The 19,246-nt window shown below is 40.8% G+C and overlaps 1 pseudogene; it reads right to left on the bottom strand.

Moving 5' to 3' along the window:
• Positions 1–9,105: 9,105 nt before the first annotated feature.
• LOC141160303 (U2 spliceosomal RNA) lies at positions 9,106–9,255 on the bottom strand (annotated as a pseudogene).
• Between the last annotated feature and the right edge of the window lie 9,991 nt (positions 9,256–19,246).

The following is a 19,246-nucleotide window of genomic DNA, read 5'->3' as shown; positions in this document are numbered from 1 at the left end:
GTCCCACACACAGCTAGAAGCCCAAATATTTTTTCAGAGGTACTGTAGATGCAGATACAAATTATTTTTAATTTGCAACCTGATGGAGGTCAGTATAGATGGACTAATACAACAAGTCCCACACACAGCTAGAAGCCCAAATATTTTTTCAGAGGTACTGTAGATGCAGATACAAATTATTTTTAATTTGCAACCTGATGGAGGTCAGTATAGATGGACTAATACAACAAGTCCCACACACAGCTAGAAGCCCAAATATTTTTTCAGAGGTACTGTAGATGCAGATACAAATTATTTTTAATTTGCAACCTGATGGAGGTCAGTATAGATGGACTAATACAACAAGTCCCACACACAGCTAGAAGCCCAAATATTTTTTCAGAGGTAGATGCAGAAAAAAATATATTCAGTTTGCAACCTGATGGAGGTCAGTATAGATGGACTAATACAACAAGTCCCACACACAGCTAGAAGCCCAAATATTTTTTCAGAGGTACTGTAGATGCAGATACAAATTATTTTTAATTTGCAACCTGATGGAGGTCAGTATAGATGGACTAATACAACAAGTCCCACACACAGCTAGAAGCCCAAATATTTTTTCAGAGGTAGATGCAGAAAAAAATATATTCAGTTTGCAACCTGATGGAGGTCAGTATAGATGGACTAATACAACAAGTCCCACACACAGCTAGAAGCCCAAATATTTTTTCAGAGGTACTGTAGATGCAGATACAAATTATTTTTAATTTGCAACCTGATGGAGGTCAGTATAGATGGACTAATAGAGAAAGTCCGACACACTGCTAGAAGGCCAAATATTTTTTCAGAGCTAGATGCAGAAAAAAATTATATTCAGTTTGCAACCTGATGGAGGTCAGTATAGATGGATTAATAGAACAAGACCCACACACAGCTAGAAGCCCAATATTTTTTCAGAGGTAGATGCAGAAAAAAATATATTCAGTTTGCAACCTGATGGAGGTCAGTATAGATGGACTAATACAACAAGTCCCACACACAGCTAGAATCCCAAATATTTTTTCAGAGGTACTGTAGATGCAGATAAAAATTATTTTTAATTTGCAACCTGATGGAGGTCAGTATAGATGGACTAATACAACAAGTCCCACACACAGCTAGAAGCCCAAATATTTTTTCAGAGGTACTGTAGATGCAGATACAAATTATTTTTAATTTGCAACCTGATGGAGGTCAGTATAGATGGACTAATACAACAAGTCCCACACACAGCTAGAAGCCCAAATATTTTTTCAGAGGTAGATGCAGAAAAAAATATATTCAGTTTGCAACCTGATGGAGGTCAGTATAGATGGACTAATACAACAAGTCCCACACACAGCTAGAAGCCCAAATATTTTTTCAGAGGTACTGTAGATGCAGATACAAATTATTTTTAATTTGCAACCTGATGGAGGTCAGTATAGATGGACTAATACAACAAGTCCCACACACAGCTAGAAGCCCAAATATTTTTTCAGAGGTACTGTAGATGCAGATACAAATTATTTTTAATTTGCAACCTGATGGAGGTCAGTTTAGATGGACTAATACAACAAGTCCCACACACAGCTAGAAGCCCAAATATTTTTTCAGAGGTAGATGCAGAAAAAAATATATTCAGTTTGCAACCTGATGGAGGTCAGTATAGATGGACTAATACAACAAGTCCCACACACAGCTAGAAGCCCAAATATTTTTTCAGAGGTACTGTAGATGCAGATACAAATTATTTTTAATTTGCAACCTGATGGAGGTCATTATAGATGGACTAATACAACAAGTCCCACACACAGCTAGAAGCCCAAATATTTTTTCAGAGGTAGATGCAGAAAAAAATATATTCAGTTTGCAACCTGATGGAGGTCAGTATAGATGGACTAATACACCAAGTCCCACACACAGCTAGAAGCCCAAATATTTTTTCAGAGGTACTGTAGATGCAGATACAAATTATTTTTAATTTGCAACCTGATGGAGGTCAGTATAGATGGACTAATAGAGAAAGTCCGACACACTGCTAGAAGGCCAAATATTTTTTCAGAGCTAGATGCAGAAAAAAATTATATTCAGTTTGCAACCTGATGGAGGTCAGTATAGATGGATTAATAGAACAAGACCCACGTACAGCTAGAAGCCCAAATATTTTTTCAGAGGTAGATGCAGAAAAAAATATATTCAGTTTGCAACCTGATGGAGGTCAGTATAGATGGACTAATACAACAAGTCCTACACACAGCTAGAAGCCCAAATATTTTTTCAGAGGTACTGTAGATGCAGATAAAAATTAGTTTTAATTTGCAACCTGATGGAGGTCAGTATAGATGGACTAATAGAATGATGCTATGCCCAAAAGATTTTACTTCACTAGGTGCAGTAAAAAAATTGGTATTCTATACACAGGTGGTATATCTTGCAGCACAGATAGGCTACTCCACTGACTAACACACTCTGCAATAGGCCAAAAAGGATTAGCTTTGCTAGATTCAGCCAAATGCTGTGAAAAAAACTTGCACAGCACTGGCACAGACCTGCCTGGCAAAAACTGATAGGAACTGATGTAACCTAGTCCTGAAAAGGACTCCAATTACAATTAGTCTTTACTCCCACAACCTATCTATTTAAGAGCACAGACCTGCCTGATAAAAGTCGTAGGAAATGCTGTAACCTAGTCCTTAAAAGGACTGCAATCACAACTATTCCCTACTCCCAAGCTATCTGTATATTTGTGCGAAAATTGGCTTGAAATTAACAAGGTATAGCGCACACAGCAACAGCGGTGCCGTCTAACACGCAGCTGCAGCAGTGAGAAAATGGTGGCGACGGGGAAAATGGCTTGGTCTGCCAATGACACATGCCCTTGCTTGTGTGAAAAAAAGCACTTCGCTCCGTGTGTGCGCTGCTGATAGGCTGACAGATTGCACCTCCCCACTGCAAATGCGGGAAAGAGAAAAAAAAATGGAGATCTTCATTGTTCCTGCAGAGATCCATCCCCTGCCCCTCCCCCCACCCCGCTGTACACTCAAACTGCGTATTAACATTAATTTTCATCATTACTGAGAAAAAATCCAGTTATGATTTTGGTGCACGAACAGTTATCGAACATAACCTCGAACAGCCGAATTTTTATCAAATTGTTCGTGTTCGCCGAACGGCTCGAACACCGCCCAAAACAGCTCGAATTTGAGATTGGCGAACAGTTCGAGTAGAACAACGCTCATCTCTAGTAATGTCCTTGTGGACCCCAAGATGGCGTTTGAAGTGAATAGTGAAAAGTAGCTGTTATATTACAATTGTCCACTGGATGGAGTTTAGATGTACAACAGGGACAGTGAAGGTGAACAGTGAAGCGTGCTCAGAAATCAGCAATGAAGGACGGTTACTTGATGTTTAACACACTCCTATATAACTCCTCTGATGTGAGAGATGTCACTGTAATGATCAGAGTTCAATAAAGGAGTATTCTCAGGGTTTTGGCACTCTGCTTGGGCCAGATTCAAGGCACACTGACAGCCTCAAAGGTCTCTGTTGCTCTGCCTCACTAGCGGTGTTAAATCTTCAGAGAGAGGCGTGCCATAGACTAATCCCTAGTCCTCAGCCCCTCTACACTCTATTTCTGCTGGATCGATATAGAACCCAGGACCAGCAGTGCCCCTACTGTTATGATCTGCAACATGAACTAAGGAAAGATAGGGGAAAGCTGTCCCTACAGTAAGACTAAGCTGAATCCTTACGATGTGGCGGGCTACCTGTTCCTAGCGAAGAGACCCATCTTAGTCCTCGGCTAGTCTGAGCGAAGACCTATAGCATAAGGGGAGGGGTCCCTAAAAGAACTAAGGATTGGAACAAAAATGGGACACCTCCTAAACAGAGAAGTTGTTACAGAACACAAAAAGACAAACTGAAAAAAATGTACTAGAGGTCCCAGAAGGACCAAGTGAACTGACAGAGATAGTCACAGAAGCACCTGGCAAGAAAAACAGTCAAACAACACTGAAGTCCAGCACAGCAAAAAGGGCAGAACTGGAATATAAAGGCATGTGGTCACGTGACCGCAAAACACAAGATGGAAAAAACAGACAGGAGGGTTCTAACAGTACCCCCTCTTTTATGAGGATCCTCTGGATCCTCCAGGCCCAGGCTTATCCGGAAACCTCTTGTGCAAAGCTCTAACAAGCCTAGGAGCAGAGACATCATCCGCCCTTACCCAGGAGTTATCTTCGGGACAGAAACCCTTCCAGGTGACAGGATACTGTAATCTCCCTCTATGCCATCTAGAATTCAAGATACGAGAAATTTCATATTCGCCGTCTTCCAACGCAGGAGGAACTGTGACAGTGGAATCCCTAACTGATACAACAGCCTTTTTCAACAAGGAAACATGAAACACAGGATTAATCTTCCAGGAAGTAGGGACATCCAACCTAACCGCAGACGGGTTAACAACCTGAAGTACTTTAAATGGACCCACAAACTTAGGACCCAGTTTTGTAGAGGGAATTCTCAACCGCAGGTTCTTTGAGGACAACCAAACCATGTCACCCACAGTAAACAAAACCTCCATACGTTTCCTGTCAAAATACTTCTTGGACTTGTTGTTAGCCTCTTGAAGGTTGCAACGTACATTAGTCCAAACTCTCTCCAAATCATCGGAAAAATTCTCCTCCTCCGGCACCGCCGACCCCAATTTGGAAAACGAATCAAAAGACAGATGTCTCCCAGTACAACAAAAAAAGGAGAATGCCCAGCAGAGGAGGATGTATGATTGTTAAGAGGAAATTCTGCGAGAGGCAGAAACTCAGACCACACCTTTTGATTGTCCGCCACAAAACAACGCAAAAACTGTTCTACATTCTGGTTCTTTCTTTCAATCTGTCCATTAGACTCAGGATGATACCCAGACGAAAATGACAAATGGACTCCCAACCTGTCACAAAAAGCATGCCAAGAGCGAGCCACAAACTGGGGTCCTCTTTCAGAAACAATATCCGTAGGAACGCCATGAAGCTTGACAATCTTCTTAACAAACGCCTTAGCGAGTGTCTTGGCGCAGGGCAACTTAATGAATGGAACCAAATGACATATCTTACTAAAACGGTCCAAAACCATCCAGATGACAGTAAAACCCTCGGACACAGGAAGATCAGTAATAAAATCCATTGTGAGATGCGTCCAAGGCACACTAGGAACCTCCAGAGGGCAAAGCAACTCCGCAGCAGGAGTATGTGAAGCCTTTGACCTAGCACACACCATACATTGACGCACCCACTTGATGACTTCCTTCTGCCATCCAGGCAACCAAAAACTGTGACTGATAAGTCTCTTAGTTTCCAAAATTCCTGGATGACCTGCCAACCGAGACTCATGGCACTCCACAAACAAATCTCTCCTAAAGGTTCTAAGCACGAACAACCTCCCATGGGGAGTGTTAGATGGAGCATCATCTTGAGCTTTCAGAATCCCATTCTCCAAAACGGAGTTCAATGCCACCAACACAACTCCTTTCTGTAAAATGCTCTCCTCCTCCTCGACACCGACCATAGAAGAGAAGCTACGAGATAAAGCATCGGCTTTAACATTCTTAGTACCAGGGATATAGGTAACAGAAAAATGAAACCGAGAAAAAAAAAGTGCCCACCTAGCTTGACGGGCATTCAAGCACTTGGCAGCATCCAGATAGATCAAATTCTTATGATCTGTGAAAACCTGAATAGGAAATCTAGCGCCTTCCAAAAAATGACGCCAATGTTCAAATGCGAGTTTAATAGCCAGAAACTCCCAATTTCCAACATCATAATTCAGTTTGATTTCCGAAAATGTTTTCGAAAAGAAGGCACAAGGATGTACTCCATCCCTGTTCTCCTGAGACAAAACTGCTCTGACCCCCACCGATGAAGCATCGACCTAGACCAAAAAAGGCTTGGTCTCATCAGGCTGCATAAGTATAGGGGCAGAACTGAACCTTTCTTTGAGATACTTAAACGCTTCAATGGCCTCAGTAGTCCACTAACCGTATTCGCACCTTTCCTGGTGAGATCGGTTAGAGGCTTAACAATTACAGAAAAATTCTTAATGAATTTCCTGTAATAATTGGCAAAACCCAAAAATCTCTGTATAGATTTCAAACCAATAGGCCTAGGCCATTTCTGCACAGCCTGAACCTTCAACGGGTCCATCTCAAAGCCCTCGCTGGAGACAATGTAGCCCAAAAAACTAATTTTCTGCAGAGTGAACTCATATTTCTCCAGCTTAGCAAAGAGTGAATTATCACTCAATAACTGCAAAACTTCACGTACACTCTGCCAATGGGACTCTAGATCTAGTGAATAAATCAAAATGTCATCCAAATACACAACCACATTCTTACCAATCAAAGGTCTCAGGATGTCATTAATAATGTTCTCAAAAAAATGCAGGTGCATTGGTAAGACCAAAAGGCATCACCAGATTCTCAAAATGACCTACCTGAGTGTTAAAAGCAGTTTTCCATTCATCACCCTCCTTCACTCATAACAAATTGTATGACCCCCGGAGAAAAATTTTAGAGAGCCACTTGGTCCCCACCAACTGGTTAAACAAGTCAGGAATTAATGGCAATGGGTAGGAATTGCGTACGGTAATCTTATTAATTTCACAAAAATCCAGACATTGAGGTAAACCCCCATCCTTTTTTTTAACAAAGAAAAATCCAACTGCCACAGGACACTTAGAAGGTCTAATGTGGCCAGCAGCCAGGCTATTCTGTATGTACTCCTCCAAGGCCTTTCTTTCACGGATAGTCAGATTAAACAAGCAACTCCTGGGAAGAGTAGCTCCCGGAACAAATTCAATGGCACAATCATAATCCCTATGAGGAGGTAAAACTTGCGACTCCTCCTCCGAAAAAACCCTTCAAAAATCTTGAATAGGTACCACTTTTCCATAGCCACAATGCGACCATTACAACATTTATCATAGCACTTCGGACTCCAAGACTTAATCACATTAGTAGACCAGTCCATTAAAGGATTGTGCAGTTTTAACCAAGGCAAGCCTAGAACGACCGGAGAGGGTAAATTATCTAATACAACCAAGTACAAAATTTCTTGGTGAACTCCATTGATAGAGAGGTGAAATGCAGCAACCTTGTGAGTAATACATTTCAAGGGAGTTTTATCAATTGCAATCACAGAAATAGGTGATGACAAAGGTTTGGATCTCAATTTAAGTTTTTCCAAAAACCCTTTATCAATTCCATTAAGTGTTGAACCACAATCCACAGATACCTGAAATTCAATCAAATTTTCCTGCAAAATAGTACTCCCTGAAAGAAATACTCCTGCAGAGCGTAAACCAGCTGTATGGGCGTACCTGACCTTTTTTTTTTCTTTACTTAAGCGAAGCTCACAATACTTAATCAAATGGTCAGCTTTACCACAATAAAGACACAATCCCTCGGCGAACCTCCTGTCTCTTTCCTGAGATAGGAGCGACTTTGCCCCAACCTCCATCGGTTCTCCGTCGTCAGAGCAGATTTTCTGGGGACTAGGACCTGGCATTACAGGAGTCTTTACCTCATTCTGCCTAAATCTCAGCCTCCTATCCACATGAACAGCAAGAAATAGACACTTCAGAGCGGGATCATTCCATTTTACTTCGGAAGCCCATCTTCTAAAGTGTGTGCAATAATTTTCAACATCACCTGACCCCTGATTCAAGCACCTGAGTTCTGCCTCAGCACATGAGATTCAATCAGGATCGTCATATAATAGACCCATAGATGAAAAAAATTTTTCTACAGACCTTAAGCATGGATCATTATGTTGGAGAGAAAAGGCCCACCGCTGTGGTTCTTTGTGCAAAAGTGACAAAATAAACCAATGCACTATGATTCATTCCCAGAGGACCTTGGTCTCAAATGAATATTAAACAAACAAGCATTTTAAAGGAAAAAAATTATTTCTGTTAACCATAAAAAACATCAGGCAGTCCTACCTTGGGTTTCACAAAATGCGCTCCAGAACAGCTACTCATGTGTTGCTGGAGCTCCACCAGAGGGAGCCAGCATTTCACTAAAGAAATCGCAGCGGCCCCCAAATTTTTTTTAAATGCGTGGTACTCAGCAACACCCAACTGATGGGACAGTTGAGTTAAAAGAGTAGCAGCTGATAACAAGGCCACTGACTAGGTATATGGTGTGTGTGCAAAGGTGTAGCAAAGACCAAATGCATTATTGCAGCTTATCTCAGGAAGGAAGTGATAGATTGATAGATGGATGGATAGATAGATATTTAAATTGCAAAAAGAACTTCGTTACTCCATACATGAATATATAAGAAATATTTTATCTAGACTAATGTCACCTTCGTATGATGGGAAACTACGCTACGCTATCACTGGATATGCCACTCTTGGGCTGTAAGCCTGTATGAACAATATGTCTCTGCTTGGGCTTTTAACCTACAATGTATGGGCTGATAGATCTAGGTAAAACCACCTGTGACTGAATGGGAGGTACACATGGTCAGAAAAAAGGCTGTCAAACTTCTAATAGTGTGAACACGTACCTGGTGCAATGTTCCAGGAGCGGGATCCCAAAAATGATTAATAGAAAAAAGAGAGGGGTCGCTCACTGGTCTATTCGGGTGCTCTGAAGAAAAAAGTAATCTCAATTGCAAAAAGAACTTCGGCACTCCATACATGAATATATAAGAAATATTTTATCTTATATACGTGTTCACACTATAAGAAGTTTGACAGCCTTTTTTCTGAACATGTGTCCCTCCCATTCAGTCACAGGTGGTTTTAACTAGCTCTACCAGCCCATACATTGTAGGTTAAAAGCCCAAGCAGAGACATATTGTTCATATAGGCTTACAGCCCAAGAGTGGCATATCCAGTGATAGCGTAGCGTAGTTTCCCATCATACGAAGGTGACCTTGTCATGGTTGATGGGCACACATAAATTGGCCAAATTATGCGCAAAAAACCTTCATTTTTCAAAGTGACATTAGTCTAGATAAAATATTTCTTATATATTCAAGTATGGAGTGCCGAAGTTCTTTTTGCAATTGAGATTACTTTTTTCTTCAGAGCACCCGAATAGACCAGTGAGCGACCCCTCTCTTTTTTCTATGGATAGATAGATAGATAGATAGATAACATTACAATACAATATATTGGTAAAAGCAAAGCACATATAATAAATGAGAACAGATACTACACTTGATGTTAGCCAAAAGGCCGAGAAGCGATAACCTGAATTGGTTTTGGCCTATGACTGCACCCAGGCTTCAAGAAGGCATCCATTGTAGGAATGGGGACAAAGACTCCCCCTAGGAAGACATATTGTTCATCAATAGACACCTTAAAACCCACAACTTTACTGCTTGTTGCAGCTGCAGCCCACGCACGCATTTTTAATCTGCATAAGTCTGCCTATTTTCACACATTCACCCCTTCCCCCCGCTGTTCCATGCACCTCAAGACAAGGGGATGGGGAGAGGAAAACTAATTAGTGAACAAACAAGCAGCAGTCCACCTTCTTGCTAGTCTGCAGGCTCCCTGCAGACTGAAGCTGATTGCAGCAGCACAGCCAGATAAAGGCCAGGAGCCCATTATGACACCTGCAATGATGTTCCATTCTTCCATTCTTGCATTATTCCATTGTTCCATTGTCCCATTCTCTTGCATTATTTCATTGTTCCATTCACTCATTACATCTATTGCAAGCAATCTGTCTGCCTGGGTGAAAACCAATAGGATGCTCTGATTGACAGACCTAGGTAGCATTTTAAAACAACATCTCAGACCAAACTTTTTTATATCTTTTTTTTCATCCACAGATAGAAAGTGAAAGAAGTCAGTGCTCCACCAGAGGGAGCCGGCATTTCACTAAAGAAATCGTAGTGGCCCCCCAATTTCTTTTTAAATGTGTGGTACTCAGCAACACCCAACTGATGGGACAGTTGAGTTAAAAGAGTAGCAGCTGATAACAAGGCCACTGACTAGGTATATGGTGTGTGTGCAACGGTGTAGCAAAGACCAAATGCATTATTGCTGCTTATCTCAGGAAGGAAGGGATAGATAGATAGATAGATAGATGGATCAATAGATAGATAAATAGATAGATAGATAGATGGATAGATGGATAGATAGATGGATGGATGGATAGATACATGGAAGGATAGATAGATAGATAGATAACATTACAATCTATAATATAACCAGGGATGTGTGTCTCTCTCCGAAGCCTCTATAGACTGAGCATGCTCAGTGTGGCACCATCATGACAATATGTCCAGGAAAAGAGAGAGAGGAAGAGAGAGACAAATTTGTGAGTACACCCCCCTATATTATCAGTACATTATACATACAGCGCTCAGCGTGAGTACACACCCCTTTGTATTCTCAGTACGTTATACATACAGCGCTCAGCATAAGTGAGTACACCCCTCTGTATTCTCAGTACGTTATACAAACAGCGCTCAGCGTAAGTGAGTACACCTCTCTGTATTCTCAGTACGTGATACATACAGCGCTCAGCATAAGTGAGTACACCCCCCTGTATTCTCAGTACATTATAAATACAGCGCTCAGAATAAGTGAGTACACCTCCCTGTATTCTCAGTACGTTATACATACAACGTTTAGCATAAGTGAGTACACCCCCTTGTATTCTCAGTACGTTTTACATACAACACTCAGCATAAGTGAGTACACCCCCCTGTATTCTCAGTACGTTATACATACAACGCTCAGCATAAGTGAGTACACCCCCCTGTATTCTCAGTACGTTATACATACAGCGCTCAGCATAATTGAGTACACCCCTCTGTATTCTCAGTACGTTATACATACAACGTTCAGCATAAGTGAGTACACCCCTCTGTATTCTCAGTACGTTATACATACAACGCTCAGCATAAGTGAGTACACCCCCCTGTATTCTCAGTACGTTATACATACAGCACTCAGCATAAGTGAGTACACCCCTCTGTGTTCTCATTACGTTATACATACAGCGCTCTGCATAATTGATTACACCCCTCTGTATTATCACTACATTATACATACAACTCTCAGCATAAGTGAGCACATCCCCTGTATTCTCAGTACGTTATACATACAACGCTCAGCATAATTGAGTACACCCCCCTGTATTTTCAGTACATTATACATACAGCGCTCAGCATAAATGAGTACACACCTCTGTATTCTCAGTACGTTATACATACAGTTCTCAGCATAAGTGAGCACACCCCCCTGTATTCTCAGTACGTTATACATAAAGTGCTCAGCATAAGTGAGTACACCCCTCAGTATTCTCAGTACGTTATACATACAGCGCTCAGCATAAGTGAGTACACTACTATATTATCAGTACATTATACATACAGTGCTCAGGATAAGTGAGTACACCCCTGTATTATCAGTACATTATATATAGAGCGCTCAGCGTAAGTGAGTACACCCCTGTATTATCAGTACATTATATATACAGCGCTCAGCATTAGTGAGTACACTCCTATATTATCAGTACATTATACATACAGTGCTCAGCATAAGTGAGTACACTCCTATATTTTCACTACATTATACATACAGCTCTCAGCATAAGTGAGTACACCCCTGTATTATCAGTACATTATATAAAGAGCGCTCAGCGTAAGTGAGTACACCCCCTATATTCTCAGTTCATTATACATACAGCACTCAGCGTGAGTACACCCCCCTGTAGTCTCAGTACATTATATATACCGCGCTCACCATAAGTGAGTACACCCTCCTGTATTCTCAGTATATTATACATACAGCGCTCAGCATAAGTGAGTACACCCCCCTGTATTCTCAGTAGGTTATACATACAACTTTCAGCATAAGTGAGCTCATCCCCTGTATTCTCAGTACGTTATACATACAACGCTCAGCATAATTGAGTACACCCCCCTGTATTTTCAGTACATTATACATACAGCGCTCAGCATAAGTGAGTACACCCCTCTGTATTCTCAGAACGTTATACATACAGCGCTCAACATCAGTGATTACAACCCCCTGTATACTCAGTACGTTAAACATACAGCGCTCAGCATAAGTGAGTACACCCCTCTGTATTCTCAGTAAGTTATACATACAGCGCTCAGCATAAGTGAGTACACCCTCTGTATTCTCAGTAAGTTATACATGCAACGCTCAGCATAAGTGAGTACACCCCTCTGTATTCTCAGTACGTTATACATACAACTCTCAGCATAAGTGAGTACACCCCCCTTTATTCTCAGTACTTTATACATACAACGCTCAGCATAAGTGAGTACACCCCCCTGTATTTTCAAGCAAGTAAGAAAAAGATCTTCAGCTCACCTGGCCCAGCCTGCCCAGTCCTCCTTTCCATGATCTCGGTGCTCGGAATTAGTCCATCCCCATCTGGGAGAAAAATCCGCAGTGAAAGTAAAAAATAGTTTTCCAGCACACGATGTAGAAAAATTTAATAAGCCTTTATTTAATCCATCGTTAAAAAATACAATTCGAACAGAAATGAAAGCATGTGTAGGCTTACGCGTTTCGGATCATATTTGACCCTTAGTCATGCTATGACTAAGGGTCAAATATGATCCGAAACGCGTAAGCCTACACATGCTTTTATTTCTGTTGGAATTGTATTTTTTAACGATGGATTAAATAAAGGCTTTTTTTAATTTTTCTACATCGTGTGCTGGAAAACTATTTTTTACTCCCCCTGTATTCTCAGTACGTTATACATACAGCGCTCAGCATAAGTGAGTACACCCCCCTGTATACTCAGTACGTTATACATACAGTGCTCAGCATAAGTGAGTACACACCTCTGTATTCTCAGTACGTTATACATACAACGCTCAGCATAAGTGAGTACACCCCCTGTATTCTCAGTACAATATACATACAGTGCTCAGCTTAAATGAGTACACCCCCTGTATTCTCAGTACGTTATACATACAGCGCTCAGCGTAAGTGAATACACCCCACTGTAATCTCAGTACGTTACGCATACAGCGCTCAGCATAAGTGAGTACACCCCCCTGTATTCTCAGTATGTTATACATATAGCGCTCAGCATTAGTGAGTACACCCTCCTGTATTTTCATTACCTTATACATACAGCGCTCAGCGTAAGTGAGTACACCCCCCTGTATTCTCAGTACGTTTTACATACAGTGCTCAGCATAAGTGAGTACACCAACCTGTATTCTCAGTACGTTATACATACAGCGCTCAGCGTAAGTGAATACACCCCACTGTATTCTCAGTACGTTATACATACAGCGCTCAGTGTAAGTGAGTACACCCCACTGTATTCTCAGTACGTTACACATACAGCGCTCAGCATAAGTGAGTACACCCCCCTGTATTCTCAGTACATTATACATACAGCGCTCAGCGTAAGTGAATACACCCCCCTGTATTCTCAGTATGTTATATATACAGCGCTCAGCATAAGTGAGTACACCCCCCTGTATTCTCAGTACGTTACACAAACAGCACTCAGCATAAGTGAGTACACCCCCCTGTATTCTCAGTACGTTATACATACAGCGCTCAGCATAATTGAGTACACCCCTCTGTATTCTCAGTACGTTATACATACAACGTTCAGCATAAGTGAGTACACCCCTCTGTATTCTCAGTACGTTATACATACAACGCTCAGCATAAGTGAGTACACCCCCCTGTATTCTCAGTACGTTATACATACAGCACTCAGCATAAGTGAGTACACCCCTCTGTGTTCTCATTACGTTATACATACAGCGCTCTGCATAATTGATTACACCCCTCTGTATTATCACTACATTATACATACAACTCTCAGCATAAGTGAGCATATCCCCTGTATTCTCAGTACGTTATACATACAACGCTCAGCATAATTGAGTACACCCCCCTGTATTTTCAGTACATTATACATACAGCGCTCAGCATAAATGAGTACACACCTCTGTATTCTCAGTACGTTATACATACAGTTCTCAGCATAAGTGAGCACACCCCCCTGTATTCTCAGTACGTTATACATAAAGTGCTCAGCATAAGTGAGTACACCCCTCAGTATTCTCAGTACGTTATACATACAGCGCTCAGCATAAGTGAGTACACTACTATATTATCAGTACATTATACATACAGTGCTCAGGATAAGTGAGTACACCCCTGTATTATCAGTACATTATATATAGAGCGCTCAGCGTAAGTGAGTACACCCCTGTATTATCAGTACATTATATATACAGCGCTCAGCATTAGTGAGTACACTCCTATATTATCAGTACATTATACATACAGTGCTCAGCATAAGTGAGTACACTCCTATATTTTCACTACATTATACATACAGCTCTCAGCATAAGTGAGTACACCCCTGTATTATCAGTACATTATATAAAGAGCGCTCAGCGTAAGTGAGTACACCCCCTATATTCTCAGTTCATTATACATACAGCACTCAGCGTGAGTACACCCCCCTGTAGTCTCAGTACATTATATATACCGCGCTCACCATAAGTGAGTACACCCTCCTGTATTCTCAGTATATTATACATACAGCGCTCAGCATAAGTGAGTACACCCCCCTGTATTCTCAGTAGGTTATACATACAACTTTCAGCATAAGTGAGCTCATCCCCTGTATTCTCAGTACGTTATACATACAACGCTCAGCATAATTGAGTACACCCCCCTGTATTTTCAGTACATTATACATACAGCGCTCAGCATAAGTGAGTACACCCCTCTGTATTCTCAGAACGTTATACATACAGCGCTCAACATCAGTGATTACAACCCCCTGTATACTCAGTACGTTAAACATACAGCGCTCAGCATAAGTGAGTACACCCCTCTGTATTCTCAGTAAGTTATACATACAGCGCTCAGCATAAGTGAGTACACCCTCTGTATTCTCAGTAAGTTATACATGCAACGCTCAGCATAAGTGAGTACACCCCTCTGTATTCTCAGTACGTTATACATACAACTCTCAGCATAAGTGAGTACACCCCCCTTTATTCTCAGTACTTTATACATACAACGCTCAGCATAAGTGAGTACACCCCCCTGTATTTTCAAGCAAGTAAGAAAAAGATCTTCAGCTCACCTGGCCCAGCCTGCCCAGTCCTCCTTTCCATGATCTCGGTGCTCGGAATTAGTCCATCCCCATCTGGGAGAAAAATCCGCAGTGAAAGTAAAAAATAGTTTTCCAGCACACGATGTAGAAAAATTTAATAAGCCTTTATTTAATCCATCGTTAAAAAATACAATTCGAACAGAAATGAAAGCATGTGTAGGCTTACGCGTTTCGGATCATATTTGACCCTTAGTCATGCTATGACTAAGGGTCAAATATGATCCGAAACGCGTAAGCCTACACATGCTTTTATTTCTGTTGGAATTGTATTTTTTAACGATGGATTAAATAAAGGCTTTTTTTAATTTTTCTACATCGTGTGCTGGAAAACTATTTTTTACTCCCCCTGTATTCTCAGTACGTTATACATACAGTGCTCAGCATAAGTGAGTACACACCTCTGTATTCTCAGTACGTTATACATACAACGCTCAGCATAAGTGAGTACACCCCCTGTATTCTCAGTACAATATACATACAGTGCTCAGCTTAAATGAGTACACCACCTGTATTCTCAGTACGTTATACATACAGCGCTCAGCGTAAGTGAGTACACCCCACTGTAATCTCAGTACGTTACGCATACAGCGCTCAGCATAAGTGAGTACACCCCCCTGTATTCTCAGTATGTTATACATATAGCGCTCAGCATTAGTGAGTACACCCTCCTGTATTTTCATTACCTTATACATACAGCGCTCAGCGTAAGTGAGTACACCCCCCTGTATTCTCAGTACGTTTTACATACAGTGCTCAGCATAAGTGAGTACACCAACCTGTATTCTCAGTACGTTATACATACAGCGCTCAGCGTAAGTGAGTACACCCCACTGTATTCTCAGTACGTTATACATACAGCGCTCAGTGTAAGTGAGTACACCCCACTGTATTCTCAGTACATTATACATACAGCGCTCAGCGTAAGTGAATACACCCCCCTGTATTCTCAGTATGTTATATATACAGCGCTCAGCATAAGTGAGTACACCCCCCTGTATTCTCAGTACGTTACACAAACAGCACTCAGCATAAGTGAGTACACCCCCTGTATTCTCATTACGTTATATATACAGCGCTCAGTTTAAGTGAGTACACCCCTGTATTCTCATTACCTTATACATACAGCGCTCAGCGTAAGTGAGTACACCCCTCTGTACTCTCAGTAGAGAAGAGCGTTGTTCTACTCGAACTGTTCGCCAATCTAAAATTCGAGCTGTTTTGGGCGGTGTTCGAGCCGTTCGGCGAACACGAACGATTTGAGAAAAATTCGGCTGTTCGAGGTTATGTTCGATAACTATTCGTGCACCAAAATCATAACTGGATTTTTTCTCAGTAATGATGAAAATTAATGTTAATACGCAGTTTGAGTGTACAGCGGGGTGGGGGGAGGGGCAGGGGATGGATCTCTGCAGGAATAATGAAGTACTCCATTTTTTTTTCTCTTTCCTGCATTTACAGTGGGGAGATGCAATCTGTCAGCCTATCAGCAGTGCTTTTTTTCACACAAGCAAGGGCATGTGTTATTGGCAGTGTATGTCACATGTCCTTGCCCTATAAGACCCAGCCATTTTCCCTGTCGCCACCATTTTCTCACTGCTGCAGCTGCGTGTCAGACGGCACCGCTGTTGCTGTGTGCGCTATACCTTGTTAATTTCAAGCCAATTTTCGCACAAATCTACAGATAGCTTGGGAGTAGGGAATAGTTGTGATTGCAGTCCTTTTAAGGACTAGGTTACAGCATTTCCTACAACTTTTATCAGGCAGGTCTGTGCTCTTAAATAGATAGATTGTGGGAGTAAAGACTAATTGTAATTGCAGTCCTTTTCAGGACTAGGTTACATCAGTTCCTATCAGTTTTTGCCAGGCAGGTCTGTGCCAGTGCTGTGCAAGTTTTTTTCACAGCATTTGGCTGAATCTAGCAAAGCTAATCCTTTTTGGCCTATTGCAGAGTGTGTTAGTCAGTGGAGTAGCCTATCTGTGTTGCAAGACATACCACCTGTGTATAGAATACCAATTTTTTTACTGTACCTAGTGAAGTAAAATCTTTTGGGCATAGCATCATTCTATTAGTCCATCTATACTGACCTCCATCAGGTTGCAAATTGAATATAATTTTTTTTCTGCATCTAGCTCTGAAAAAATATTTGGGATTCTAGCAGTGTGTGGGACTTGTTCTATTAGTCCATCTATACTGACTTCCATCAGGTTGCAAACTGAATATAATTTTTTTCTGCATCTAGCTCTGAAAAAATATTTGGCCTTCTAGCAGTGTGTGGGACTTGTTCTATTAGTCCATATAAACCTACCTTCATCACGTTGCAAATTCAAAATAATTTTTTGTCTGCATCTAGCTCTGAAAAAATATTTGGCCTTCTAGCAGTGTGTGGGACTTTCTCTATTAGTCCATCTATACTGACCTCCATCAGGCTGCAAATTAAAAATAATTTTTATCTGCATCTACCTCTGAAAAAATATTTGGCCTTCTAGCTGTGTGTGGGACTTGTTCTATTAGTCCATCTATACTGACCTCCATCAGGTTGCAAACTAAATATAATTTTTTTCTGCATCTAGCTCTGAAAAAATATTTGGCCTTCTAGCAGTGTGTGGGACTTTATCTATTAGTCCATCTATACTGACCTCCATCAGGTTGCAAATTAAAAATAATTTTTTGTCTGCATCTAGCTCTGAAAAAATATTTGGCCTTCTAGCAGTGTGTGGGACTTTCTCTATTAGTCCATCTATACTGACCTCCATCAGGCTGCAAATTAAAAATAATTTTTATCTGCATCTACCTCTGAAAAAATATTTGGCCTTCTAGCAGTGTGTGGGACTTGTTCTATTAGTCCATCTATACTGACCTCCATCAGGTTGCAAATTGAATATCATTTTTTTCTGCATCTACTTCTGAAAAAATGTTTGGGCTTCTAGCAGTGTGTGGGACTTGGTCTATTAGTCCATCTATACTGATCTCCATCAGGTTGCAAATTAAAAATAATTTTTATCTGCATCTAGCTCTGAAAAAATATTTGGGCTTCTAGCTGTGTGGGACTTGTTCTATTAGTCCATCTATACTGACCTCCATCAGGTTGCAAACTGAATATAATTTTTTTCTGCATCTAGCTCTGAAAAAATATTTGGCCTTCTAGCAGTGTGTGGGACTTTCTCTATTAGTCCATGTATACTGACCTCCATCAGGTTGCAAATTAAAAATAATTTATATCTGCATCTAGCTCTAAAAAAATATTTGGCCTTCTAGCAGTGTGTGGGACTTTCTCTATTAGTCCATCTATACTGACCTCCATCAGGTTGCAAATTAAAAATAATTTTTTGTCTGCATCTAGCTATGAAAAAATATTTGGCCTTCTAGCAGTGTGTGGGACTTTCTCTATTAGTCCATCTATACTGACCTCAATCAGGCTGCAAATTGAATATAATTTTTTCTGCATCTAGCTCTGAAAAAATATTTGTGCTTCTAGCAGTGTGTGGGACTGGGTCTATTAGTTCATCTATACTGACCTCCATCAGGTTGCAAATTAAAAATAATTTTTATTTGCATCTAGCTCTGAAAAAATATTTAGCCTTCTAGCAGTGTGTGGGACTTTATTAGTCCATCTATACTGACCTCCATCAGGTTGCAAATTAAAAATAATTTTTTGTCTGCATCTAGCTCTGAAAAAATATTTGGCCTTCTAGCAGTGCGTGGGACTTTCTCTATTAGTCCATCTATACTGACCTCCATCAGGCTGCAAATTAAAAATAATTTTTATCTGCATCTACCTCTGAAAAAATATTTGGCCTTCTAGCAGTGTGTGGGACTTGTTCTATTAGTCCATCTATACTGACCTCCATCAGTTTGCAAATTGAATATCATTTTTTTCTGCATCTACTTCTGAAAAAATGTTTGGGCTTCTAGCAGTGTGTGGGACTTGGTCTATTAGTCCATCTATACTGATCTCCATCAGGTTGCAAATTAAAAATAATTTTTATCTGCATCTAGCTCTGAAAAAATATTTGTTCTTCTAGCTGTGTGGGACTTGTTCTATTAGTCCATCTATACTGACCTTCATCAGGTTGCAAACT

Source organism: Phyllobates terribilis, unplaced genomic scaffold (genome assembly GCF_046119375.1).
Source record: "Phyllobates terribilis strain yellow unplaced genomic scaffold, ASM4611937v1 Scaffold_8__6_contigs__length_399053987, whole genome shotgun sequence".
In the NCBI taxonomy this organism is placed as follows: Eukaryota; Metazoa; Chordata; class Amphibia; order Anura; family Dendrobatidae; genus Phyllobates; species Phyllobates terribilis.
This window is presented reverse-complemented; position numbering and strand designations above follow the sequence as displayed.